General features: G+C 56.6%; 9 non-coding genes across 9 annotated transcripts; all 9 read right to left on the reverse strand.

Moving 5' to 3' along the window:
* Positions 1-1,052: 1,052 nt before the first annotated feature.
* Positions 1,053-1,146, reverse strand: LOC133085880 (small nucleolar RNA SNORD116). Its single transcript, XR_009699678.1, has one exon. It is a non-coding gene; the product is annotated as a small nucleolar RNA SNORD116 (small nucleolar RNA).
* A 2,689-nt stretch (positions 1,147-3,835) lies between these two features.
* LOC133085881 (small nucleolar RNA SNORD116) lies at positions 3,836-3,929 on the reverse strand. The gene has a single exon (XR_009699679.1). It is a non-coding gene; the product is annotated as a small nucleolar RNA SNORD116 (small nucleolar RNA).
* Positions 3,930-6,618: 2,689 nt separating this feature from the next.
* Positions 6,619-6,712, reverse strand: LOC133085882 (small nucleolar RNA SNORD116). The gene has a single exon (XR_009699681.1). It is a non-coding gene; the product is annotated as a small nucleolar RNA SNORD116 (small nucleolar RNA).
* A 2,689-nt stretch (positions 6,713-9,401) lies between these two features.
* LOC133085883 (small nucleolar RNA SNORD116) lies at positions 9,402-9,495 on the reverse strand. The gene has a single exon (XR_009699682.1). It is a non-coding gene; the product is annotated as a small nucleolar RNA SNORD116 (small nucleolar RNA).
* Positions 9,496-12,184: 2,689 nt separating this feature from the next.
* Positions 12,185-12,278, reverse strand: LOC133085884 (small nucleolar RNA SNORD116). Its single transcript, XR_009699683.1, has one exon. It is a non-coding gene; the product is annotated as a small nucleolar RNA SNORD116 (small nucleolar RNA).
* Positions 12,279-14,967: 2,689 nt separating this feature from the next.
* Positions 14,968-15,061, reverse strand: LOC133085885 (small nucleolar RNA SNORD116). The gene has a single exon (XR_009699684.1). It is a non-coding gene; the product is annotated as a small nucleolar RNA SNORD116 (small nucleolar RNA).
* Positions 15,062-17,750: 2,689 nt separating this feature from the next.
* Positions 17,751-17,844, reverse strand: LOC133085886 (small nucleolar RNA SNORD116). Its single transcript, XR_009699685.1, has one exon. It is a non-coding gene; the product is annotated as a small nucleolar RNA SNORD116 (small nucleolar RNA).
* A 2,689-nt stretch (positions 17,845-20,533) lies between these two features.
* On the reverse strand, positions 20,534-20,627 carry LOC133085888 (small nucleolar RNA SNORD116). The gene has a single exon (XR_009699686.1). It is a non-coding gene; the product is annotated as a small nucleolar RNA SNORD116 (small nucleolar RNA).
* A 2,688-nt stretch (positions 20,628-23,315) lies between these two features.
* LOC133085889 (small nucleolar RNA SNORD116) lies at positions 23,316-23,409 on the reverse strand. The gene has a single exon (XR_009699687.1). It is a non-coding gene; the product is annotated as a small nucleolar RNA SNORD116 (small nucleolar RNA).
* Between the last annotated feature and the right edge of the window lie 2,079 nt (positions 23,410-25,488).

Below are 25,488 nucleotides of genomic sequence, written 5' to 3' on the forward strand. Positions count from 1 at the left end.
AAGCTCTGGCTGTTCGAACGGCCTGCATGCCACATGGGCCGGCCGCGTCATGCCCTCCGGGAGAAACACTATCGCTTTGCACATTCCCAAAAGAAGGAACAAAACGACCAAAGGGCTTGTTCCCATAACTCACCTACCCCCAAGGAGGCCGGCACAGATGCCTCAGCATGTCCATCTTCTCTACGTCCCGCAAGACACCCGTGTGGAGTCACTCCTCCGCAAATGGGATCGCAACTCTACACAGGTTACCTACCTCACTACATCCTCATGAACTGCCAAAGCCATCCCCTCCATAGGCAGCTGATGCCAGCCCTTCACGAACAAGACGCATCCTCGGGAAGCCGAGGCCAGCGCCTGCAACCCAATGATGACAGCCCATCCCACGACATTACATAGGACGTGTCCTCATGATACCTTAACTTTCTCTCCAGGCCCCCAGCCACCACACAGGCTTAAATGCAGCACTCGATCCTCAGCCCACTCCACGATGATCCACTTAGCACCAACAGTGTGCCGGCAGCTTCAGCAGAGGAGCTGACAGGGGCAGCCCCGAGGCCTAGTCCATCGGCCCCCTTCTGCCATCGCTCAACTCCAGCCCAGCCCCGCTCACTGCTCCAGCCCCACCGGGCACTCAGGAACCTCACCACACCACACACAACATCAGAGAGGGCCACAGGCCTGGCCTGAGGCTCCAGGCTCCAACCAGGGAAGCTTGCTCCTTTTGGCTTCCAGAATCAACCTCCGAAGCGGCATGCACAAAGCGTGATCCTGCCCAAAACACACCTCTCCAAGCTGCAAGCTCACTGGGCCTCCACCAGCACATGCTCCGACTCTGAAGACTAGCAGGAGAGCCTGCCCCCTTGTATTCCCTCAGCGGTCTTTTAGCAGGGCCCGGTGATGCATAGATGACCCAGCTTATGGGCAGACACGGTCGACCCTCACACAGGAGTCCCTCCAATGCTGGAGCCCTTAGTGGTGTTTGCATGCCTGTCAGCAGGGGACGTCGGCCCTCACTCCTAACTGTCCCATACCCCCGAGAGAGGAAACGTGCTGGACCCTCAGTTTCGATGAGGAGACGGTAAAACTTTCTCACTCATTATGTTCAGATTTTCCAAGGAATGCATACAAGGGTGTCATCATCTATCCAAGCACATGCTGGGACGCTGCAGAACACAAACGGGCAGGCCGTGGGGCTCTGCAGAGGAGCCATGACCCGGAAGTATTCCAAACGCCTGGGGAATCCACAGTCTTCAGGCCACTCAGCAAGACCAACAATCAATCCACTCTTGCAGCCACTGGGCCCATCTGATGAAAACCTAATATCCAATGACACATTTTAGTATGGGTGAATGCCTCCCGTCCTGAGTTATCCACAGCCACGCTGAGCAACGTGCGCCCGCCCCACTTTTTCCAGTTCTCCTTAGGACATCCAGTCATCAGACAACGCGAAGGTCTTCTTGTCTTTGCCGACGGCCAGCCTTACCCTGCAGCTGCACCTGAGAAGTGGACAGAAATCATGCAGGCTTCTGAATTGCACCACGGTTCAGAGAACATGATTCTTGCGAACACTTACCTTGCCGTGAGCCCAGAACCTGCTTTCCAAGTAACACTATCCATTACCGAAAACTGATTGCGTGTCTCACAGCATGACTGGAGGAAGTTAGGCACGTACATTGGTCGGTGTGTCAGACACTGTATCTGTGTATTCACGTGAGTGGGCGTGTGTGACTGTGACTGCGCACGAGGATGCGCTTGTGGGTTCCTGTGTGTGGCGCTGAATACGCGTCTTGGTCTCTGGGTGTCGCTGTGGCCCTCTGCAGACACCTCCAACAGTAAACGCCATAGTTTATACACAGCACCCTGGTTGGACCCCCAACTGAAAGGAGAAAGACCCCTGTCAGCTTCAAGAGGCCGCATGCGAAGATTAACCCCCAGGGGCTGCTGAAATAGGTCACAGACTCCCGCTCTCCCACAGCCACGCCTTCTGACCAAAGCACAAAGACTGGACGAGACCTGCCTCCCGGCCGTGGGTGTCACATCTACGTGGACCTGGAGACCCTGCCACCTACAAGCACATCTGATGTGCCCTTGGGGTCACTCCCAGCGCTCCCAGAAGCAAGGGAACCTCCCATGGGGGGGCTGACTCCGACCTGCAGTTGCCTACAGGCAAGATGCAGCCCGGCACTACTCAAGGGGCTAACGAACTTTGGCCCAAGTGCCTCTTCTCGCCAACTAGACCATATCACTTTCCGTGACCCCGTGGGAATGCCCACAACGGGAAGTGTTGGGCTTCAGCAACCAGGACACTGGTTGGAACCCGACAGCGGGAATTAGGCCACCTTCCCGGCCACGTATCGGCAAGCTTCCAACTGGCAGGTTTCGCGGCCCAGACCACTGAGGAAACGCTCAAACGCTTCACAGCCTCGTCCTAAGTGCCCTCCTGCTGCCTGCAGGGCGAGTCAACCCTACTTGCAGCCACAGACATCATGCGAACACAGAGACACTGAACACCAGGGAAGACAGACCGCAAGCCTGTCTGCTTTGATGAGGCCCACAGCACCGCATGCATCCTAGCAAGTCTCCACTGCCACAGCGACACTACCGAGCAACTCACAGTGATCACAGGCACTGTCCCCGAGGACCACAGACAGACTTTCAATGGAAGACCTCTGCCATGCGAGGGGACTTGGAAGCCTGAAAGGGAAAGGTGGTTGGCCACGGCAGGGCACCTGGCAGGGCAACAGTGTCCCCATCTCTTCCCGGCCAATGGACTGCTCCGGATAAAGCTCTGGCTGTTCGAACGGCCTGCATGCCACATGGGCCGGCCGCGTCATGCCCTCCGGGAGAAACACTATCGCTTTGCACATTCCCAAAAGAAGGAACAAAACGACCAAAGGGCTTGTTCCCATAACTCACCTACCCCCAAGGAGGCCGGCACAGATGCCTCAGCATGTCCATCTTCTCTACGTCCCGCAAGACACCCGTGTGGAGTCACTCCTCCGGAAATGGGATCGCAACTCTACACAGGTTAACTACCTCACTACATCCTCATGAACTGCCAAAGCCATCCCCTCCATAGGCAGCTGATGCCAGCCCTTCACGAACAAGACACATCCTCGGGAAGCCGAGGCCAGCGCCTGCAACCCAATGATGACAGCCCATCCCACGACATTACATAGGACGTGTCCTCATGATACCTTAACTTTCTCTCCAGGCCCCCAGCCACCACACAGGCTTAAATGCAGCACTCGATCCTCAGCCCACTCCACGATGATCCACTTAGCACCAACAGTGTGCCGGCAGCTTCAGCAGAGGAGCTGACAGGGGCAGCCCCGAGGCCTAGTCCATCGGCCCCCTTCTGCCATCGCTCAACTCCAGCCCAGCCCCGCTCACTGCTCCAGCCCCACCGGGCACTCAGGAACCTCACCACACCACACACAACATCAGAGAGGGCCACAGGCCTGGCCTGAGGCTCCAGGCTCCAACCAGGGAAGCTTGCTCCTTTTGGCTTCCAGAATCAACCTCCGAAGCGGCATGCACAAAGCGTGATCCTGCCCAAAACACACCTCTCCAAGCTGCAAGCTCACTGGGCCTCCACCAGCACACGCTCCGACTCTGAAGACTAGCAGGAGAGCCTGCCCCCTTGTATTCCCTCAGCGGTCTTTTAGCAGGGCCCGGTGATGCATAGATGACCCAGCTTATGGGCAGACACGGTCGACCCTCACACAGGAGTCCCTCCAATGCTGGAGCCCTTAGTGGTGTTTGCATGCCTGTCAGCAGGGGACGTCGGCCCTCACTCCTAACTGTCCCATACCCCCGAGAGAGGAAACGTGCTGGACCCTCAGTTTCGATGAGGAGACGGTAAAACTTTCTCACTCATTATGTTCAGATTTTCCAAGGAATGCATACAAGGGTGTCATCATCTATCCAAGCACATGCTGGGACGCTGCAGAACACAAACGGGCAGGCCGTGGGGCTCTGCAGAGGAGCCATGACCCGGAAGTATTCCAACCGCCTGGGGAATCCACAGTCTTCAGGCCACTCAGCAAGACCAACAATCAATCCACTCTTGCAGCCACTGGGCCCATCTGATGAAAACCTAATATCCAATGACACATTTTAGTATGGGTGAATGCCTCCCGTCCTGAGTTATCCACAGCCACGCTGAGCAACGTGCGCCCGCCCCACTTTTTCCAGTTCTCCTTAGGACATCCAGTCATCAGACAACGCGAAGGTCTTCTTGTCTTTGCCGACGGCCAGCCTTACCCTGCAGCTGCACCTGAGAAGTGGACAGAAATCATGCAGGCTTCTGAATTGCACCACGGTTCAGAGAACATGATTCTTGCGAACACTTACCTTGCCGTGAGCCCAGAACCTGCTTTCCAAGTAACACTATCCATTACCGAAAACTGATTGCGTGTCTCACAGCATGACTGGAGGAAGTTAGGCACGTACATTGGTCGGTGTGTCAGACACTGTATCTGTGTATTCACGTGAGTGGGCGTGTGTGACTGTGACTGCGCACGAGGATGCGCTTGTGGGTTCCTGTGTGTGGCGCTGAATACGCGTCTTGGTCTCTGGGTGTCGCTGTGGCCCTCTGCAGACACCTCCAACAGTAAACGCCATAGTTTATACACAGCACCCTGGTTGGACCCCCAACTGAAAGGAGAAAGACCCCTGTCAGCTTCAAGAGGCCGCATGCGAAGATTAACCCCCAGGGGCTGCTGAAATAGGTCACAGACTCCCGCTCTCCCACAGCCACGCCTTCTGACCAAAGCACAAAGACTGGACGAGACCTGCCTCCCGGCCGTGGGTGTCACATCTACGTGGACCTGGAGACCCTGCCACCTACAAGCACATCTGATGTGCCCTTGGGGTCACTCCCAGCGCTCCCAGAAGCAAGGGAACCTCCCATGGGGGGGCTGACTCCGACCTGCAGTTGCCTACAGGCAAGATGCAGCCCGGCACTACTCAAGGGGCTAACGAACTTTGGCCCAAGTGCCTCTTCTCGCCAACTAGACCATATCACTTTCCGTGACCCCGTGGGAATGCCCACAACGGGAAGTGTTGGGCTTCAGCAACCAGGACACTGGTTGGAATCCGACAGCGGGAATTAGGCCACCTTCCCGGCCACGTATCGGCAAGCTTCCAACTGGCAGGTTTCGCGGCCCAGACCACTGAGGAAACGCTCAAACGCTTCACAGCCTCGTCCTAAGTGCCCTCCTGCTGCCTGCAGGGCGAGTCAACCCTACTTGCAGCCACAGACATCATGCGAACACAGAGACACTGAACACCAGGGAAGACAGACCGCAAGCCTGTCTGCTTTGATGAGGCCCACAGCACCGCATGCATCCTAGCAATTCTCCACTGCCACAGCGACACTACCGAGCAACTCACAGTGATCACAGGCACTGTCCCCGAGGACCACAGACAGACTTTCAATGGAAGACCTCTGCCATGCGAGGGGACTTGGAAGCCTGAAAGGGAAAGGTGGTTGGCCACGGCAGGGCACCTGGCAGGGCAACAGTGTCCCCATCTCTTCCCGGCCAATGGACTGCTCCGGATAAAGCTCTGGCTGTTCGAACGGCCTGCATGCCACATGGGCCGGCCGCGTCATGCCCTCCGGGAGAAACACTATCGCTTTGCACATTCCCAAAAGAAGGAACAAAACGACCAAAGGGCTTGTTCCCATAACTCACCTACCCCCAAGGAGGCCGGCACAGATGCCTCAGCATGTCCATCTTCTCTACGTCCCGCAAGACACCCGTGTGGAGTCACTCCTCCGCAAATGGGATCGCAACTCTACACAGGTTAACTACCTCACTACATCCTCATGAACTGCCAAAGCCATCCCCTCCATAGGCAGCTGATGCCAGCCCTTCACGAACAAGACACATCCTCGGGAAGCCGAGGCCAGCGCCTGCAACCCAATGATGACAGCCCATCCCACGACATTACATAGGACGTGTCCTCATGATACCTTAACTTTCTCTCCAGGCCCCCAGCCACCACACAGGCTTAAATGCAGCACTCGATCCTCAGCCCACTCCACGATGATCCACTTAGCACCAACAGTGTGCCGGCAGCTTCAGCAGAGGAGCTGACAGGGGCAGCCCCGAGGCCTAGTCCATCGGCCCCCTTCTGCCATCGCTCAACTCCAGCCCAGCCCCGCTCACTGCTCCAGCCCCACCGGGCACTCAGGGACCTCACCACACCACACACAACATCAGAGAGGGCCACAGGCCTGGCCTGAGGCTCCAGGCTCCAACCAGGGAAGCTTGCTCCTTTTGGCTTCCAGAATCAACCTCCGAAGCGGCATGCACAAAGCGTGATCCTGCCCAAAACACACCTCTCCAAGCTGCAAGCTCACTGGGCCTCCACCAGCACACGCTCCGACTCTGAAGACTAGCAGGAGAGCCTGCCCCCTTGTATTCCCTCAGCGGTCTTTTAGCAGGGCCCGGTGATGCATAGATGACCCAGCTTATGGGCAGACACGGTCGACCCTCACACAGGAGTCCCTCCAATGCTGGAGCCCTTAGTGGTGTTTGCATGCCTGTCAGCAGGGGACGTCGGCCCTCACTCCTAACTGTCCCATACCCCCGAGAGAGGAAACGTGCTGGACCCTCAGTTTCGATGAGGAGACGGTAAAACTTTCTCACTCATTATGTTCAGATTTTCCAAGGAATGCATACAAGGGTGTCATCATCTATCCAAGCACATGCTGGGACGCTGCAGAACACAAACGGGCAGGCCGTGGGGCTCTGCAGAGGAGCCATGACCCGGAAGTATTCCAACCGCCTGGGGAATCCACAGTCTTCAGGCCACTCAGCAAGACCAACAATCAATCCACTCTTGCAGCCACTGGGCCCATCTGATGAAAACCTAATATCCAATGACACATTTTAGTATGGGTGAATGCCTCCCGTCCTGAGTTATCCACAGCCACGCTGAGCAACGTGCGCCCGCCCCACTTTTTCCAGTTCTCCTTAGGACATCCAGTCATCAGACAACGCGAAGGTCTTCTTGTCTTTGCCGACGGCCAGCCTTACCCTGCAGCTGCACCTGAGAAGTGGACAGAAATCATGCAGGCTTCTGAATTGCACCACGGTTCAGAGAACATGATTCTTGCGAACACTTACCTTGCCGTGAGCCCAGAACCTGCTTTCCAAGTAACACTATCCATTACCGAAAACTGATTGCGTGTCTCACAGCATGACTGGAGGAAGTTAGGCACGTACATTGGTCGGTGTGTCAGACACTGTATCTGTGTATTCACGTGAGTGGGCGTGTGTGACTGTGACTGCGCACGAGGATGCGCTTGTGGGTTCCTGTGTGTGGCGCTGAATACGCGTCTTGGTCTCTGGGTGTCGCTGTGGCCCTCTGCAGACACCTCCAACAGTAAACGCCATAGTTTATACACAGCACCCTGGTTGGACCCCCAACTGAAAGGAGAAAGACCCCTGTCAGCTTCAAGAGGCCGCATGCGAAGATTAACCCCCAGGGGCTGCTGAAATAGGTCACAGACTCCCGCTCTCCCACAGCCACGCCTTCTGACCAAAGCACAAAGACTGGACGAGACCTGCCTCCCGGCCGTGGGTGTCACATCTACGTGGACCTGGAGACCCTGCCACCTACAAGCACATCTGATGTGCCCTTGGGGTCACTCCCAGCGCTCCCAGAAGCAAGGGAACCTCCCATGGGGGGGCTGACTCCGACCTGCAGTTGCCTACAGGCAAGATGCAGCCCGGCACTACTCAAGGGGCTAACGAACTATGGCCCAAGTGCCTCTTCTCGCCAACTAGACCATATCACTTTCCGTGACCCCGTGGGAATGCCCACAACGGGAAGTGTTGGGATTCAGCAACCAGGACACTGGTTGGAACCCGACAGCGGGAATTAGGCCACCTTCCCGGCCACGTATCGGCAAGCTTCCAACTGGCAGGTTTCGCAGCCCAGACCACTGAGGAAACGCTCAAACGCTTCACAGCCTCGTCCTAAGTGCCCTCCTGCTGCCTGCAGGGCGAGTCAACCCTACTTGCAGCCACAGACATCATGCGAACACAGAGACACTGAACACCAGGGAAGACAGACCGCAAGCCTGTCTGCTTTGATGAGGCCCACAGCACCGCATGCATCCTAGCAATTCTCCACTGCCACAGCGACACTACCGAGCAACTCACAGTGATCACAGGCACTGTCCCCGAGGACCACAGACAGACTTTCAATGGAAGACCTCTGCCATTCGAGGGGACTTGGAAGCCTGAAAGGGAAAGGTGGTTGGCCACGGCAGGGCACCTGGCAGGGCAACAGTGTCCCCATCTCTTCCCGGCCAATGGACTGCTCCGGATAAAGCTCTGGCTGTTCGAACGGCCTGCATGCCACATGGGCCGGCCGCGTCATGCCCTCCGGGAGAAACACTATCGCTTTGCACATTCCCAAAAGAAGGAACAAAACGACCAAAGGGCTTGTTCCCATAACTCACCTACCCCCAAGGAGGCCGGCACAGATGCCTCAGCATGTCCATCTTCTCTACGTCCCGCAAGACACCCGTGTGGAGTCACTCCTCCGCAAATGGGATCGCAATTCTACACAGGTTACCTACCTCACTACATCCTCATGAACTGCCAAAGCCATCCCCTCCATAGGCAGCTGATGCCAGCCCTTCACGAACAAGACACATCCTCGGGAAGCCGAGGCCAGCGCCTGCAACCCAATGATGACAGCCCATCCCACGACATTACATAGGACGTGTCCTCATGATACCTTAACTTTCTCTCCAGGCCCCCAGCCACCACACAGGCTTAAATGCAGCACTCGATCCTCAGCCCACTCCACGATGATCCACTTAGCACCAACAGTGTGCCGGCAGCTTCAGCAGAGGAGCTGACAGGGGCAGCCCCGAGGCCTAGTCCATCGGCCCCCTTCTGCCATCGCTCAACTCCAGCCCAGCCCCGCTCACTGCTCCAGCCCCACCGGGCACTCAGGAACCTCACCACACCACACACAACATCAGAGAGGGCCACAGGCCTGGCCTGAGGCTCCAGGCTCCAACCAGGGAAGCTTGCTCCTTTTGGCTTCCAGAATCAACCTCCGAAGCGGCATGCACAAAGCGTGATCCTGCCCAAAACACACCTCTCCAAGCTGCAAGCTCACTGGGCCTCCACCAGCACACGCTCCGACTCTGAAGACTAGCAGGAGAGCCTGCCCCCTTGTATTCCCTCAGCGGTCTTTTAGCAGGGCCCGGTGATGCATAGATGACCCAGCTTATGGGCAGACACGGTCGACCCTCACACAGGAGTCCCTCCAATGCTGGAGCCCTTAGTGGTGTTTGCATGCCTGTCAGCAGGGGACGTCGGCCCTCACTCCTAACTGTCCCATACCCCCGAGAGAGGAAACGTGCTGGACCCTCAGTTTCGATGAGGAGACGGTAAAACTTTCTCACTCATTATGTTCAGATTTTCCAAGGAATGCATACAAGGGTGTCATCATCTATCCAAGCACATGCTGGGACGCTGCAGAACACAAACGGGCAGGCCGTGGGGCTCTGCAGAGGAGCCATGACCCGGAAGTATTCCAACCGCCTGGGGAATCCACAGTCTTCAGGCCACTCAGCAAGACCAACAATCAATCCACTCTTGCAGCCACTGGGCCCATCTGATGAAAACCTAATATCCAATGACACATTTTAGTATGGGTGAATGTCTACCGTCCTGAGTTATCCACAGCCACGCTGAGCAACGTGCGCCCGCCCCACTTTTTCCAGTTCTCCTTAGGACATCCAGTCATCAGACAACGCGAAGGTCTTCTTGTCTTTGCCGACGGCCAGCCTTACCCTGCAGCTGCACCTGAGAAGTGGACAGAAATCATGCAGGCTTCTGAATTGCACCACGGTTCAGAGAACATGATTCTTGCGAACACTTACCTTGCCGTGAGCCCAGAACCTGCTTTCCAAGTAACACTATCCATTACCGAAAACTGATTGCGTGTCTCACAGCATGACTGGAGGAAGTTAGGCACGTACATTGGTCGGTGTGTCAGACACTGTATCTGTGTATTCACGTGAGTGGGCGTGTGTGACTGTGACTGCGCACGAGGATGCGCTTGTGGGTTCCTGTGTGTGGCGCTGAATACGCGTCTTGGTCTCTGGGTGTCGCTGTGGCCCTCTGCAGACACCTCCAACAGTAAACGCCATAGTTTATACACAGCACCCTGGTTGGACCCCCAACTGAAAGGAGAAAGACCCCTGTCAGCTTCAAGAGGCCGCATGCGAAGATTAACCCCCAGGGGCTGCTGAAATAGGTCACAGACTCCCGCTCTCCCACAGCCACGCCTTCTGACCAAAGCACAAAGACTGGACGAGACCTGCCTCCCGGCCGTGGGTGTCACATCTACGTGGACCTGGAGACCCTGCCACCTACAAGCACATCTGATGTGCCCTTGGGGTCACTCCCAGCGCTCCCAGAAGCAAGGGAACCTCCCATGGGGGGGCTGACTCCGACCTGCAGTTGCCTACAGGCAAGATGCAGCCCGGCACTACTCAAGGGGCTAACGAACTTTGGCCCAAGTGCCTCTTCTCGCCAACTAGACCATATCACTTTCCGTGACCCCGTGGGAATGCCCACAACGGGAAGTGTTGGGCTTCAGCAACCAGGACACTGGTTGGAACCCGACAGCGGGAATTAGGCCACCTTCCCGGCCACGTATCGGCAAGCTTCCAACTGGCAGGTTTCGCGGCCCAGACCACTGAGGAAACGCTCAAACGCTTCACAGCCTCGTCCTAAGTGCCCTCCTGCTGCCTGCAGGGCGAGTCAACCCTACTTGCAGCCACAGACATCATGCGAACACAGAGACACTGAACACCAGGGAAGACAGACCGCAAGCCTGTCTGCTTTGATGAGGCCCACAGCACCGCATGCATCCTAGCAATTCTCCACTGCCACAGCGACACTACCGAGCAACTCACAGTGATCACAGGCACTGTCCCCGAGGACCACAGACAGACTTTCAATGGAAGACCTCTGCCATGCGAGGGGACTTGGAAGCCTGAAAGGGAAAGGTGGTTGGCCACGGCAGGGCACCTGGCAGGGCAACAGTGTCCCCATCTCTTCCCGGCCAATGGACTGCTCCGGATAAAGCTCTGGCTGTTCGAACGGCCTGCATGCCACATGGGCCGGCCGCGTCATGCCCTCCGGGAGAAACACTATCGCTTTGCACATTCCCAAAAGAAGGAACAAAACGACCAAAGGGCTTGTTCCCATAACTCACCTACCCCCAAGGAGGCCGGCACAGATGCCTCAGCATGTCCATCTTCTCTACGTCCCGCAAGACACCCGTGTGGAGTCACTCCTCCGCAAATGGGATCGCAACTCTACACAGGTTACCTACCTCACTACATCCTCATGAACTGCCAAAGCCATCCCCTCCATAGGCAGCTGATGCCAGCCCTTCACGAACAAGACACATCCTCGGGAAGCCGAGGCCAGCGCCTGCAACCCAATGATGACAGCCCATCCCACGACATTACATAGGACGTGTCCTCATGATACCTTAACTTTCTCTCCAGGCCCCCAGCCACCACACAGGCTTAAATGCAGCACTCGATCCTCAGCCCACTCCACGATGATCCACTTAGCACCAACAGTGTGCCGGCAGCTTCAGCAGAGGAGCTGACAGGGGCAGCCCCGAGACCTAGTCCATCGGCCCCCTTCTGCCATCGCTCAACTCCAGCCCAGCCCCGCTCACTGCTCCAGCCCCACCGGGCACTCAGGGACCTCACCACACCACACACAACATCAGAGAGGGCCACAGGCCTGGCCTGAGGCTCCAGGCTCCAACCAGGGAAGCTTGCTCCTTTTGGCTTCCAGAATCAACCTCCGAAGCGGCATGCACAAAGCGTGATCCTGCCCAAAACACACCTCTCCAAGCTGCAAGCTCACTGGGCCTCCACCAGCACACGCTCCGACTCTGAAGACTAGCAGGAGAGCCTGCCCCCTTGTATTCCCTCAGCGGTCTTTTAGCAGGGCCCGGTGATGCATAGATGACCCAGCTTATGGGCAGACACGGTCGACCCTCACACAGGAGTCCCTCCAATGCTGGAGCCCTTAGTGGTGTTTGCATGCCTGTCAGCAGGGGACGTCGGCCCTCACTCCTAACTGTCCCATACCCCCGAGAGAGGAAACGTGCTGGACCCTCAGTTTCGATGAGGAGACGGTAAAACTTTCTCACTCATTATGTTCAGATTTTCCAAGGAATGCATACAAGGGTGTCATCATCTATCCAAGCACATGCTGGGACGCTGCAGAACACAAACGGGCAGGCCGTGGGGCTCTGCAGAGGAGCCATGACCCGGAAGTATTCCAACCGCCTGGGGAATCCACAGTCTTCAGGCCACTCAGCAAGACCAACAATCAATCCACTCTTGCAGCCACTGGGCCCATCTGATGAAAACCTAATATCCAATGACACATTTTAGTATGGGTGAATGCCTCCCGTCCTGAGTTATCCACAGCCACGCTGAGCAACGTGCGCCCGCCCCACTTTTTCCAGTTCTCCTTAGGACATCCAGTCATCAGACAACGCGAAGGTCTTCTTGTCTTTGCCGACGGCCAGCCTTACCCTGCAGCTGCACCTGAGAAGTGGACAGAAATCATGCAGGCTTCTGAATTGCACCACGGTTCAGAGAACATGATTCTTGCGAACACTTACCTTGCCGTGAGCCCAGAACCTGCTTTCCAAGTAACACTATCCATTACCGAAAACTGATTGCGTGTCTCACAGCATGACTGGAGGAAGTTAGGCACGTACATTGGTCGGTGTGTCAGACACTGTATCTGTGTATTCACGTGAGTGGGCGTGTGTGACTGTGACTGCGCACGAGGATGCGCTTGTGGGTTCCTGTGTGTGGCGCTGAATACGCGTCTTGGTCTCTGAGTGTCGCTGTGGCCCTCTGCAGACACCTCCAACAGTAAACGCCATAGTTTATACACAGCACCCTGGTTGGACCCCCAACTGAAAGGAGAAAGACCCCTGTCAGCTTCAAGAGGCCGCATGCGAAGATTAACCCCCAGGGGCTGCTGAAATAGGTCACAGACTCCCGCTCTCCCACAGCCACGCCTTCTGACCAAAGCACAAAGACTGGACGAGACCTGCCTCCCGGCCGTGGGTGTCACATCTACGTGGACCTGGAGACCCTGCCACCTACAAGCACATCTGATGTGCCCTTGGGGTCACTCCCAGCGCTCCCAGAAGCAAGGGAACCTCCCATGGGGGGGCTGACTCCGACCTGCAGTTGCCTACAGGCAAGATGCAGCCCGGCACTACTCAAGGGGCTAACGAACTTTGGCCCAAGTGCCTCTTCTCGCCAACTAGACCATATCACTTTCCGTGACCCCGTGGGAATGCCCACAACGGGAAGTGTTGGGCTTCAGCAACCAGGACACTGGTTGGAACCCGACAGCGGGAATTAGGCCACCTTCCCGGCCACGTATCGGCAAGCTTCCAACTGGCAGGTTTCGCGGCCCAGACCACTGAGGAAACGCTCAAACGCTTCACAGCCTCGTCCTAAGTGCCCTCCTGCTGCCTGCAGGGCGAGTCAACCCTACTTGCAGCCACAGACATCATGCGAACACAGAGACACTGAACACCAGGGAAGACAGACCGCAAGCCTGTCTGCTTTGATGAGGCCCACAGCACCGCATGCATCCTAGCAATTCTCCACTGCCACAGCGACACTACCGAGCAACTCACAGTGATCACAGGCACTGTCCCCGAGGACCACAGACAGACTTTCAATGGAAGACCTCTGCCATGCGAGGGGACTTGGAAGCCTGAAAGGGAAAGGTGGTTGGCCACGGCAGGGCACCTGGCAGGGCAACAGTGTCCCCATCTCTTCCCGGCCAATGGACTGCTCCGGATAAAGCTCTGGCTGTTCGAACGGCCTGCATGCCACATGGGCCGGCCGCGTCATGCCCTCCAGGAGAAACACTATCGCTTTGCACATTCCCAAAAGAAGGAACAAAACGACCAAAGGGCTTGTTCCCATAACTCACCTACCCCCAAGGAGGCCGGCACAGATGCCTCAGCATGTCCACCTTCTCTACGTCCCGCAAGACACCCGTGTGGAGTCACTCCTCCGCAAATGGGATCGCAACTCTACACAGGTTACCTACCTCACTACATCCTCATGAACTGCCAAAGCCATCCCCTCCATAGGCAGCTGATGCCAGCCCTTCACGAACAAGACACATCCTCGGGAAGCCGAGGCCAGCGCCTGCAACCCAATGATGACAGCCCATCCCACGACATTACATAGGACGTGTCCTCATGATACCTTAACTTTCTCTCCAGGCCCCCAGCCACCACACAGGCTTAAATGCAGCACTCGATCCTCAGCCCACTCCACGATGATCCACTTAGCACCAACAGTGTGCCGGCAGCTTCAGCAGAGGAGCTGACAGGGGCAGCCCCGAGGCCTAGTCCATCGGCCCCCTTCTGCCATCGCTCAACTCCAGCCCAGCCCCGCTCACTGCTCCAGCCCCACCGGGCACTCAGGAACCTCACCACACCACACACAACATCAGAGAGGGCCACAGGCCTGGCCTGAGGCTCCAGGCTCCAACCAGGGAAGCTTGCTCCTTTTGGCTTCCAGAATCAACCTCCGAAGCGGCATGCACAAAGCGTGATCCTGCCCAAAACACACCTCTCCAAGCTGCAAGCTCACTGGGCCTCCACCAGCACACGCTCCGACTCTGAAGACTAGCAGGAGAGCCTGCCCCCTTGTATTCCCTCAGCGGTCTTTTAGCAGGGCCCGGTGATGCATAGATGACCCAGCTTATGGGCAGACACGGTCGACCCTCACACAGGAGTCCCTCCAATGCTGGAGCCCTTAGTGGTGTTTGCATGCCTGTCAGCAGGGGACGTCGGCCCTCACTCCTAACTGTCCCATACCCCCGAGAGAGGAAACGTGCTGGACCCTCAGTTTCGATGAGGAGACGGTAAAACTTTCTCACTCATTATGTTCAGATTTTCCAAGGAATGCATACAAGGGTGTCATCATCTATCCAAGCACATGCTGGGACGCTGCAGAACACAAACGGGCAGGCCGTGGGGCTCTGCAGAGGAGCCATGACCCGGAAGTATTCCAACCGCCTGGGGAATCCACAGTCTTCAGGCCACTCAGCAAGACCAACAATCAATCCACTCTTGCAGCCACTGGGCCCATCTGATGAAAACCTAATATCCAATGACACATTTTAGTATGGGTGAATGCCTCCCGTCCTGAGTTATCCACAGCCACGCTGAGCAACGTGCGCCCGCCCCACTTTTTCCAGTTCTCCTTAGGACATCCAGTCATCAGACAACGCGAAGGTCTTCTTGTCTTTGCCGACGGCCAGCCTTACCCTGCAGCTGCACCTGAGAAGTGGACAGAAATCATGCAGGCTTCTGAATTGCACCACGGTTCAGAGAACATGATTCTTGCGAACACTTACCTTGCCGTGAGCCCAGAACCTGCTTTCCAAGTAACACTATCCATTACCGAAAACTGATTGCGTGTCTCACAGCATGACTGGAGGAAGTTAGGCACGTACATTGGTCGGTGTGTCAGACACTGTATCTGTGTATTCACGTGAGTGGGCGTGTGTGACTGTGACTGCGCACGACGATGCGCTTGTGGGTTCCTGTGTGTGGCGCTGAATACGCGTCTTGGTCTCTGGGTGTCGCTGTGGCCCTCTGCAGACACCTCCAACAGTAAACGCCATAGTTTATACACAGCACCCTGGTTGGACCCCCAACTGAAAGGAGAAAGACCCCTGTCAGCTTCAAGAGGCCGCATGCGAAGATTAACCCCCAGGGGCTGCTGAAATAGGTCACAGACTCCCGCTCTCCCACAGCCACGCCTTCTGACCAAAGCACAAAGACTGGACGAGACCTGCCTCCCGGCCGTGGGTGTCACATCTACGTGGACCTGGAGACCCTGCCACCTACAAGCACATCTGATGTGCCCTTGGGGTCACTCCCAGCGCTCCCAGAAGCAAGGGAACCTCCCATGGGGGGGCTGACTCCGACCTGCAGTTGCCTACAGGCAAGATGCAGCCCGGCACTACTCAAGGGGCTAACGAACTTTGGCCCAAGTGCCTCTTCTCGCCAACTAGACCATATCACTTTCCGTGACCCCGTGGGAATGCCCACAACGGGAAGTGTTGGGCTTCAGCAACCAGGACACTGGTTGGAACCCGACAGCGGGAATTAGGCCACATTCCCGGCCACGTATCGGCAAGCTTCCAACTGGCAGGTTTCGCGGCCCAGACCACTGAGGAAACGCTCAAACGCTTCACAGCCTCGTCCTAAGTGCCCTCCTGCTGCCTGCAGGGCGAGTCAACCCTACTTGCAGCCACAGACATCATGCGAACACAGAGACACTGAACACCAGGGAAGACAGACCGCAAGCCTGTCTGCTTTGATGAGGCCCACAGCACCGCATGCATCCTAGCAATTCTCCACTGCCACAGCGACACTACCGAGCAACTCACAGTGATCACAGGCACTGTCCCCGAGGACCACAGACAGACTTTCAATGGAAGACCTCTGCCATGCGAGGGGACTTGGAAGCCTGAAAGGGAAAGGTGGTTGGCCACGGCAGGGCACCTGGCAGGGCAACAGTGTCCCCATCTCTTCCCGGCCAATGGACTGCTCCGGATAAAGCTCTGGCTGTTCGAACGGCCTGCATGCCACATGGGCCGGCCGCGTCATGCCCTCCAGGAGAAACACTATCGCTTTGCACATTCCCAAAAGAAGGAACAAAACGACCAAAGGGCTTGTTCCCATAACTCACCTACCCCCAAGGAGGCCGGCACAGATGCCTCAGCATGTCCACCTTCTCTACGTCCCGCAAGACACCCGTGTGGAGTCACTCCTCCGCAAATGGGATCGCAACTCTACACAGGTTACCTACCTCACTACATCCTCATGAACTGCCAAAGCCATCCCCTCCATAGGCAGCTGATGCCAGCCCTTCACGAACAAGACACATCCTCGGGAAGCCGAGGCCAGCGCCTGCAACCCAATGATGACAGCCCATCCCACGACATTACATAGGACGTGTCCTCATGATACCTTAACTTTCTCTCCAGGCCCCCAGCCACCACACAGGCTTAAATGCAGCACTCGATCCTCAGCCCACTCCACGATGATCCACTTAGCACCAACAGTGTGCCGGCAGCTTCAGCAGAGGAGCTGACAGGGGCAGCCCCGAGGCCTAGTCCATCGGCCCCCTTCTGCCATCGCTCAACTCCAGCCCAGCCCCGCTCACTGCTCCAGCCCCACCGGGCACTCAGGAACCTCACCACACCACACACAACATCAGAGAGGGCCACAGGCCTGGCCTGAGGCTCCAGGCTCCAACCAGGGAAGCTTGCTCCTTTTGGCTTCCAGAATCAACCTCCGAAGCGGCATGCACAAAGCGTGATCCTGCCCAAAACACACCTCTCCAAGCTGCAAGCTCACTGGGCCTCCACCAGCACACGCTCCGACTCTGAAGACTAGCAGGAGAGCCTGCCCCCTTGTATTCCCTCAGCGGTCTTTTAGCAGGGCCCGGTGATGCATAGATGACCCAGCTTATGGGCAGACACGGTCGACCCTCACACAGGAGTCCCTCCAATGCTGGAGCCCTTAGTGGTGTTTGCATGCCTGTCAGCAGGGGACGTCGGCCCTCACTCCTAACTGTCCCATACCCCCGAGAGAGGAAACGTGCTGGACCCTCAGTTTCGATGAGGAGACGGTAAAACTTTCTCACTCATTATGTTCAGATTTTCCAAGGAATGCATACAAGGGTGTCATCATCTATCCAAGCACATGCTGGGACGCTGCAGAACACAAACGGGCAGGCCGTGGGGCTCTGCAGAGGAGCCATGACCCGGAAGTATTCCAACCGCCTGGGGAATCCACAGTCTTCAGGCCACTCAGCAAGACCAACAATCAATCCACTCTTGCAGCCACTGGGCCCATCTGATGAAAACCTAATATCCAATGACACATTTTAGTATGGGTGAATGCCTACCGTCCTGAGTTATCCACAGCCACGCTGAGCAACGTGCGCCCGCCCCACTTTTTCCAGTTCTCCTTAGGACATCCAGTCATCAGACAACGCGAAGGTCTTCTTGTCTTTGCCGACGGCCAGCCTTACCCTGCAGCTGCACCTGAGAAGTGGACAGAAATCATGCAGGCTTCTGAATTGCACCACGGTTCAGAGAACATGATTCTTGCGAACACTTACCTTGCCGTGAGCCCAGAACCTGCTTTCCAAGTAACACTATCCATTACCGAAAACTGATTGCGTGTCTCACAGCATGACTGGAGGAAGTTAGGCACGTACATTGGTCGGTGTGTCAGACACTGTATCTGTGTATTCACGTGAGTGGGCGTGTGTGACTGTGACTGCGCACGAGGATGCGCTTGTGGGTTCCTGTGTGTGGCGCTGAATACGCGTCTTGGTCTCTGGGTGTCGCTGTGGCCCTCTGCAGACACCTCCAACAGTAAACGCCATAGTTTATACACAGCACCCTGGTTGGACCCCCAACTGAAAGGAGAAAGACCCCTGTCAGCTTCAAGAGGCCGCATGCGAAGATTAACCCCCAGGGGCTGCTGAAATAGGTCACAGACTCCCGCTCTCCCACAGCCACGCCTTCTGACCAAAGCACAAAGACTGGACGAGACCTGCCTCCCGGCCGTGGGTGTCACATCTACGTGGACCTGGAGACCCTGCCACCTACAAGCACATCTGATGTGCCCTTGGGGTCACTCCCAGCGCTCCCAGAAGCAAGGGAACCTCCCATGGGGGGGCTGACTCCGACCTGCAGTTGCCTACAGGCAAGATGCAGCCCGGCACTACTCAAGGGGCTAACGAACTTTGGCCCAAGTGCCTCTTCTCGCCAACTAGACCATATCACTTTCCGTGACCCCGTGGGAATGCCCACAACGGGAAGTGTTGGGCTTCAGCAACCAGGACACTGGTTGGAACCCGACAGCGGGAATTAGGCCACCTTCCCGGCCACGTATCGGCAAGCTTCCAACTGGCAGGTTTCGCGGCCCAGACCACTGAGGAAACGCTCAAACGCTTCACAGCCTCGTCCTAAGTGCCCTCCTGCTGCCTGCAGGGCGAGTCAACCCTACTTGCAGCCACAGACATCATGCGAACACAGAGACACTGAACACCAGGGAAGACAGACCGCAAGCCTGTCTGCTTTGATGAGGCCCACAGCACCGCATGCATCCTAGCAATTCTCCACTGCCACAGCGACACTACCGAGCAACTCACAGTGATCACAGGCACTGTCCCCGAGGACCACAGACAGACTTTCAATGGAAGACCTCTGCCATGCGAGGGGACTTGGAAGCCTGAAAGGGAAAGGTGGTTGGCCACGGCAGGGCACCTGGCAGGGCAACAGTGTCCCCATCTCTTCCCGGCCAATGGACTGCTCCGGATAAAGCTCTGGCTGTTCGAACGGCCTGCATGCCACATGGGCCGGCCGCGTCATGCCCTCCGGGAGAAACACTATCGCTTTGCACATTCCCAAAAGAAGGAACAAAACGACCAAAGGGCTTGTTCCCATAACTCACCTACCCCCAAGGAGGCCGGCACAGATGCCTCAGCATGTCCATCTTCTCTACGTCCCGCAAGACACCCGTGTGGAGTCACTCCTCCGCAAATGGGATCGCAACTCTACACAGGTTACCTACCTCACTACATCCTCATGAACTGCCAAAGCCATCCCCTCCATAGGCAGCTGATGCCAGCCCTTCACGAACAAGACACATCCTCGGGAAGCCGAGGCCAGCGCCTGCAACCCAATGATGACAGCCCATCCCACGACATTACATAGGACGTGTCCTCATGATACCTTAACTTTCTCTCCAGGCCCCCAGCCACCACACAGGCTTAAATGCAGCACTCGATCCTCAGCCCACTCCACGATGATCCACTTAGCACCAACAGTGTGCCGGCAGCTTCAGCAGAGGAGCTGACAGGGGCAGCCCCGAGACCTAGTCCATCGGCCCCCTTCTGCCATCGCTCAACTCCAGCCCAGCCCCGCTCACTGCTCCAGCCCCACCGGGCACTCAGGAACCTCACCACACCACACACAACATCAGAGAGGGCCACAGGCCTGGCCTGAGGCTCCAGGCTCCAACCAGGGAAGCTTGCTCCTTTTGGCTTCCAGAATCAACCTCCGAAGCGGCATGCACAAAGCGTGATCCTGCCCAAAACACACCTCTCCAAGCTGCAAGCTCACTGGGCCTCCACCAGCACACGCTCCGACTCTGAAGACTAGCAGGAGAGCCTGCCCCCTTGTATTCCCTCAGCGGTCTTTTAGCAGGGCCCGGTGATGCATAGATGACCCAGCTTATGGGCAGACACGGTCGACCCTCACACAGGAGTCCCTCCAATGCTGGAGCCCTTAGTGGTGTTTGCATGCCTGTCAGCAGGGGACGTCGGCCCTCACTCCTAACTGTCCCATACCCCCGAGAGAGGAAACGTGCTGGACCCTCAGTTTCGATGAGGAGACGGTAAAACTTTCTCACTCATTATGTTCAGATTTTCCAAGGAATGCATACAAGGGTGTCATCATCTATCCAAGCACATGCTGGGACGCTGCAGAACACAAACGGGCAGGCCGTGGGGCTCTGCAGAGGAGCCATGACCCGGAAGTATTCCAACCGCCTGGGGAATCCACAGTCTTCAGGCCACTCAGCAAGACCAACAATCAATCCACTCTTGCAGCCACTGGGCCCATCTGATGAAAACCTAATATCCAATGACACATTTTAGTATGGGTGAATGCCTACCGTCCTGAGTTATCCACAGCCACGCTGAGCAACGTGCGCCCGCCCCACTTTTTCCAGTTCTCCTTAGGACATCCAGTCATCAGACAACGCGAAGGTCTTCTTGTCTTTGCCGACGGCCAGCCTTACCCTGCAGCTGCACCTGAGAAGTGGACAGAAATCATGCAGGCTTCTGAATTGCACCACGGTTCAGAGAACATGATTCTTGCGAACACTTACCTTGCCGTGAGCCCAGAACCTGCTTTCCAAGTAACACTATCCATTACCGAAAACTGATTGCGTGTCTCACAGCATGACTGGAGGAAGTTAGGCACGTACATTGGTCGGTGTGTCAGACACTGTATCTGTGTATTCACGTGAGTGGGCGTGTGTGACTGTGACTGCGCACGAGGATGCGCTTGTGGGTTCCTGTGTGTGGCGCTGAATACGCGTCTTGGTCTCTGGGTGTCGCTGTGGCCCTCTGCAGACACCTCCAACAGTAAACGCCATAGTTTATACACAGCACCCTGGTTGGACCCCCAACTGAAAGGAGAAAGACCCCTGTCAGCTTCAAGAGGCCGCATGCGAAGATTAACCCCCAGGGGCTGCTGAAATAGGTCACAGACTCCCGCTCTCCCACAGCCACGCCTTCTGACCAAAGCACAAAGACTGGACGAGACCTGCCTCCCGGCCGTGGGTGTCACATCTACGTGGACCTGGAGACCCTGCCACCTACAAGCACATCTGATGTGCCCTTGGGGTCACTCCCAGCGCTCCCAGAAGCAAGGGAACCTCCCATGGGGGGGCTGACTCTGACCTGCAGTTGCCTACAGGCAAGATGCAGCCCGGCACTACTCAAGGGGCTAACGAACTTTGGCCCAAGTGCCTCTTCTCGCCAAATAGTCCATATCACTTTCCGTGACCCCGTGGGAATGCCCACAACGGGAAGTGTTGGGCTTCAGCAACCAGGACACTGGTTGAAACCCGACAGCGGGAATTAGGCCACCTTCCCGGCCACGTATCGGCAAGCTTCCAACTGGCAGGTTTCGCGGCCCAGACCACTGAGGAAACGCTCAAACGCTTCACAGCCTCGTCCTAAGTGCCCTCCTGCTGCCTGCAGGGCGAGTCAACCCTACTTGAAGCCACAGACATCATGCGAACACAGAGACACTGAACACCAGGGAAGACAGACCGCAAGCCTGTCTGCTTTGATGAGGCCCACAGCACCGCATGCATCCTAGCAATTCTCCACTGCCACAGCGACACTACCGAGCAACTCACAGTGATCACAGGCACTGTCCCCGAGGACCACAGACAGACTTTCAATGGAAGACCTCTGCCATGCGAGGGGACTTGGAAGCCTGAAAGGGAAAGGTGGTTGGCCACGGCAGGGCACCTGGCAGGGCAACAGTGTCCCCATCTCTTCCGGCCAATGGACTGCTCCGGATAAAGCTCTGGCTGTTCGAACGGCCTGCATGCCACATGGGCCGGCCGCGTCATGCCCTCCGGGAGAAACACTATCGCTTTGCACATTCCCAAAAGAAGGAACCAAACGACCACAGGGCTTGTTCCCATAACTCACCTACCCCCAAGGAGGCCGGCACAGATGCCTCAGCATGTCCATCTTCTCTACGTCCCGCAAGACACCCGTGTGGAGTCACTCCTCCGCAAATGGGATCGCAACTCTACACAGGTTACCTACCTCACTACATCCTCATGAACTGCCAAAGCCATCCCCTCCATAGGCAGCTGATGCCAGCCCTTCACGAACAAGACACATCCTCGGGAAGCCGAGGCCAGCGCCTGCAACCCAATGATGACAGCCCATCCCACGACATTACATAGGACGTGTCCTCATGATACCTTAACTTTCTCTCCAGGCCCCCAGCCACCACACAGGCTTAAATGCAGCACTCGATCCTCAGCCCACTCCACGATGATCCACTTAGCACCAACAGTGTGCCGGCAGATTCAGCAGAGGAGCTGACAGGGGCAGCCACGAGGCCTAGTCCATCGGCCCCCTTCTGCCATCGCTCAACTCCAGCCCACCCCCGCTCACTGCTCCAGCCCCACCGGGCACTCAGGTACCTCACGACACAACACACAACATCAGAGAGGGCCACAGGCCTGGCCTGAGGCTCCAGGCTCCAACCAGGGAAGCTTGCTCATTTTGGCTTCCAGAATCAACCTCCGAAGCGGCATGCACAAAGCGTGATCCTGCCCAAAACACACCTCTCCAAGCTGCAAGCTCACTGGGCCTCCACCAGCACACGCTCCAACTCTGAAGACTAGCAGGAGAGCCTGCCCCCTTGTATTCCCTCAGCGGTCTTTTAGCAGGGCCCGGTGATGCATAGATGACCCAGCTTATGGGCAGACACGGTCGACCCTCACACAGGAGTCCCTCCAATGCTGGAGCCCTTAGTGGTGTTTGCATGCCTGTCAGCAGGGGACGTCGGCCCTCACTCCTAACTGTCCCATACCCCCGAGAGAGGAAACGTGCTGGACCCTCAGTTTCGATGAGGAGACGGTAAAACTTTCTCACTCATTATGTTCAGATTTTCCAAGGAATGCATACAAGGGTGTCATCATCTATCCAAGCACATGCTGGGACGCTGCAGAACACAAACGGGCAGGCCGTGGGGCTCTGCAGAGGAGCCATGACCCGGAAGTATTCCAAACGCCTGGGGAATCCACAGTCTTCAGGCCACTCAGCAAGACCAACAATCAATCCACTCTTGCAGCCACTGGGCCCATCTGATGAAAACCTAATATCCAATGACACATTTTAGTATGGGTGAATGCCTACCGTCCTGAGTTATCCACAGCCATGCTGAGCAACGTGCGCCCCCCCACTTTTTCCAGTTCTCATTAGGACATCCAGTCATCAGACAACGCGAAGGTCTTCTTGTCTTTGCCGACGGCCAGCCTTACCCTGCAGCTGCACCTGAGAAGTGGACAGAAATCATGCAGGCTTCTGAATTGCACCACGGTTCAGAGAACATGATTCTTGCGAACACTTACCTTGCCGCGAGCCCAGAACCTGCTTTCCAAGTAACACTATCCATTACCGAAAACTGATTGCGTGTCTCACAGCATGACTGGAGGAAGTTAGGCACGTACATTGGTCGGTGTGTCAGACACTGTATCTGTGTATTCACGTGAGTGGGCGTGTGTGACTGTGACTGCGCACGAGGATGCGCTTGTGGGTTCCTGTGTGTGGCGCTGAATACGCGTCTTGGTCTGGGTGTCGCTGTGGCCCTCTGCAGACACCTCCAACAGTAAACGCCATAGTTTATACACAGCACCCTGGTTGGACCCCCAACTGAAAGGAGAAAGACCCCTGTCAGCTTCAAGAGGCCGCATGCGAAGGTTACCCCCACGGGCTGCTGAAATAGGTCGCAGACTCCTGCTCTCCCACAGCCACGCCTTCTGACCAAAGCACAAAGACTGGACGCGACCTGCCTCCCGGCCGTGGGTGTCACATCTACGTGGACCTGGAGACTCTGCCACCTACAAGCACATCTGATGTGCCCTTGGGGTCACTCCCAGCGCTCCCATAAGCAAGGGATCCTCCCATGGGGGGGCTGACTCCGACCTGCAGTTGCCTACAGGCAAGATGCAGCCCGGCACTACTCAAGAGGCTAACGAACTTTGGCCCAAGTGCCTCTTCTCGCCAACTAGACCATATCACTTTCCGTGACCCCGTGGGAATGCCCACAACGGGAAGTGTTGGGCTTCAGCAACCAGGACACTGGTTGGAACCCGACAGCGGGAATTAGGCCACCTTCCCGGCCACGTATCGGCAAGCTTCCAACTGGCAGGTTTCGCGGCCCAGACCACTGAGGAAACGCTCAAACGCTTCACAGCCTCGTCCTAAGTGCCCTCCTGCTGCCTGCAGGGCGAGTCAACCCTACTTGCAGCCACAGACATCATGCGAACACAGAGACACTGAACACCAGGGAAGACAGACCGCAAGCCTGTCTGCTTTGATGAGGCCCACAGCACCGCATGCATCCTAGCAATTCTCCACTGCCACAGCGACACTACCGAGCAACTCACAGTGATCAAAGGCACTGTCCCCGAGGACCACAGACAGACTTTCAATGGAAGACCTCTGCCATGCGAGGGGACTTGGAAGCCTGAAAGGGAAAGGTGGTTGGCCACGGCAGGGCACCTGGCAAGGCAACTGTGTCCCCATCTCTTCCCGGCCAATGGACTGCTCCGGATAAAGCTCTGGCTGTTCGAACGGCCTGCATGCCACATGGGCCGGCCGCGTCATGCCCTCCGGGAGAAACACTATCGCTTTGCACATTCCCAAAAGAAGGAACAAAACGACCAAAGGGCTTGTTCCCATAACTCACCTACCCCCAAGGAGGCCGGCACAGATGCCTCAGCATGTCCATCTTCTCTACGTCCCGCAAGACACCCGTGTGGAGTCACTCCTCCGGAAATGGGAACGCAACTCTACACAGGTTACCTACCTCACTACATCCTCATGAACTGCCAAAGCCATCCCCTCCATAGGCAGCTGATGCCAGCCCTTCACGAACAAGACACATCCTCGGGAAGCCGAGGCCAGCGCCTGCAACCCAATGATGACAGCCCATCCCACGACATTACATAGGACGTGTCCTCATGATACCTTAACTTTCTCTCCAGGCCCCCAGCCACCAC

Source organism: Eubalaena glacialis, chromosome 2 (assembly GCF_028564815.1).
Source record: "Eubalaena glacialis isolate mEubGla1 chromosome 2, mEubGla1.1.hap2.+ XY, whole genome shotgun sequence".
In the NCBI taxonomy this organism is placed as follows: Eukaryota; Metazoa; Chordata; class Mammalia; order Artiodactyla; family Balaenidae; genus Eubalaena; species Eubalaena glacialis.